The sequence below is a fragment of the Ovis canadensis genome, chromosome 15 (assembly GCF_042477335.2).
Source record: "Ovis canadensis isolate MfBH-ARS-UI-01 breed Bighorn chromosome 15, ARS-UI_OviCan_v2, whole genome shotgun sequence".
Classification (NCBI taxonomy): Eukaryota; Metazoa; Chordata; class Mammalia; order Artiodactyla; family Bovidae; genus Ovis; species Ovis canadensis.
In genome coordinates, this window is record NC_091259.1 from 82,916,522 (window position 1) to 82,919,637 (window position 3,116).

Sequence of the window (3,116 nt, forward strand, 5' to 3'; positions counted from 1 at the left end):
CCTCAATACTGGTTAAGAGGCTATTACAGAGAAGGCTCCTAATACATATTTTTAAGTGCATTCCAGCATGAGAGAGGTGGGGAAAGGTGAGAGTGCATTCAACCTGCTGACAGGCAACGGCAGGCAGAACCTCTGCCCTGACAGAGCTTTCATTGTTCCCCACCGGGGAGGTGGCACAGTGTCTGTACACGCCTCTCCCCTTAGTTTCCAGTACATTGTTCGGGGCCCCAAGGGGCCAGTGTTCAGGTCACCTCTCCTGCTAAGCAGATCGGCCTTCTGCTCCCAGGCAATGAGGATTTTCCCTGCACTGTGTTTCTTTGCTTTTTTTGACCCGGGGTTCTTGTCATCAATTTCTCCTCATTTGGTTTTTTCTCTTTGGGTGCCTTTATCAGTTTAGATGCTAGAAAACCCAACTCAAAGAGCCTAAATCCAGAGTTGATAAACTTTTTCTGTAAAAGGCTGAATAGCAACTGTTTTCGGCTTTTCAGGCCATAGTTTCTGTAGCAATTCTGCCTTTGTAACTCAAAGCAGCCATCGAGCATATATTTTTTAAAAAATGAATGGGACTGTGTTGTACCAAAATTGTATTTACAAAACAGGTAGCAATGGAGGAAGCTCAAAAATATAAAGCTAAATGAAAGAAGCCAGGTATGAGAGACCACATCATGTTGATAGCACTGATATGAAATATCCAGAACAGGCACTTCTCTAGAGACATAAAATGGATTAGTGACTGCCTAGAACTAAGGGTGGAAGTGAGAGGACGGAGAGGTAACTGCTAATGGGTATGGGGGGGGTGGTCTTCTGGAGTTAGGAAATGGTTCAAAAATTAGACTATGGTGATAGTTGTACAATTCTGTACATATGCTTCAACATAAAGCATTGAACTGCACACTTCAATGGGTACTATTTTCGGTAGGTAAATTCTATCTCAATAAAGCTGCTTAAGAGGAAGAGTACTTTGATGTTCATGGCAGCATTATTCACAATATCCAAAAGGTAGAAATATCTCAAGAGTTCACAGACAGGCGCATGGGTAAACAAAAGTGGAATATATACACAGTGGAATAGTATGGCTAGATAGCATCACAGACTCAGTGGAAAAGAATCTGAGCAAATTCCAGGAGATAGTGGAGGACAGAGGAGTCTGGCATGCTGCAGTCTATGAGGTCACAAAGAATCAGACACGACTTAGCAACTGAACAACATCAATAGAAAGAAATGAGGTACTGATACACGCTACAACATGGATAAACTTTGAAAACGTTGTGCGAAGTGAAATTAAGACACAAATATTGTATGATTCCACATATGTGCTTCTGTTCCTGAACAAGGTTAAGCTTGCTGCCCGATGTGGCATGCCAAGCCAAATGCTGAGACACAGAGGTTTGCAGCAAAGAAAGGGTTTATTCCCTAGGCAGCCCAGATGGTAGAGAATCTGCCTGCAATGCAGGAGATCCAGGTTCGATCCCTGGGTCAGGAAGATCCCCTGGAGAAGGGAATGGCAACCCTCTCCAGTATTCTTGCCTGGAGAATTCCCTGGGCAGACCATGGGATTGCAAAGAATCGGACACGAATGAGTGACTAACACTTTCACTTTCACTTCAGCCAAGCAAGGAGACAGGAGGACAAATCTCACACCTGCCTCCCCAAAGGCAAGGGGCTTGGGATAGTCATGGGATTAAGAAGAAAGTTGGCCTTACTTGTGGGGAAAGGTGATTGAAGGAAGGGAAAAGATGAAGTAATCCATGTTCTGCTCAGGCATATCTGAGTTACATGTTGCCTCACAGGATTTCAAAAACGGAGGCGCTCAGCGTGATCTGAGGGTGGCATTTTGGGCCCTCCATAATGTCAAAGAGTGTTTATCAGACACCTGCAGAAGCCCAATCTTAGTGTCGTTGGTTCCAAACAACTGAGCTCAAAGAAGACACAGTTGACTTCAAGTTCCTGGAAAACAACATGGGCAAATCTCTAATCATTTAGGCTGAGTGAAGCTTGGAGAGTATGAAGCTTGCAACAAAATAATTAAAGTGGGCTTGCTCAAAAATAATTAAGGCAGGCTACCGGTTCCGGGGGATTTAGTAAGCTGTATGACTAGCTCAAGAATGTGTGTTAGTCACCAGTTTCTGTTAACCTTACAGGACATGGTTTCAACGTGGGGTTTTTTAACCCTATGGGTCACCGTATCTGGGCCCCCATTTGGGCCAGGTTTTTGGATCAACCTTTATGACTGCTCCCTCTGCCCCTCACTCAGGCCTTCGCCCCCTGGTTTGGCCATGCTCCACTGGTGGTGATTTTATCCCTCCAGGGACATCTGGGAACATCCCACTCTTTCCTGACACTCATGCGTGGCAAGCCTTTTGAAAACCACATTGACCCATCTAGCGATCCCTGGTGTGAGGACCAGCCTTAGGACCGATATTCATTTCCCTGGGTTAGGTTCAAACCCTGGCTCTGCCACTGGGTGACCTTGGGCAAATGACTTAACCTCTGTGAGGCCCCCACCTCCACTTCTGTAGAGAAGAGGTAAAACCAACTTTTTTTTTTATGAATATATGTACATATATATATGTAATATATATATATATATGTACATACTATAAAGAAAGCTGGGCACCAAAGAACTGATGCTTTTGAACTGTGAGATTGGAGAAGACTCTTGAAAGTCCCTTGGACGGCAGGGAGATCCCACCAGTCCATCCTAAAGAAAATCAGTCCTGAATATTCATTGAAAGGACTGATGCTGAGGCTGAAACTCCAATACTTTGGCCACCTGATGGGAAGAACCGACTCATGGAAAAGCCCCTGAGGCTGGGAAAGATTGAAGGCAGGAGGAGAAGGGGATGACAGAGGATGAGATGGTTGGATGGCATCACCGACTCAATAAACATGAGTTTGAGCAAGCTCCGTGAGTTGGTGATGGACAGGGAAGCCTGGCGTGCTGTAGTCCACGGGGTTGCAAAGAGTCGGACACGACTGAGCTACTGAACTGAACTGAACTGTACTTACATATTTTGCTTAGTAGAGAAACTGGCACAGAACAAGCTCCATGCATTATGAAGAGCTCTAATTAGTGCTGATTTCCCCAACATATGCCCTAAGCCAGAATTCGAGGC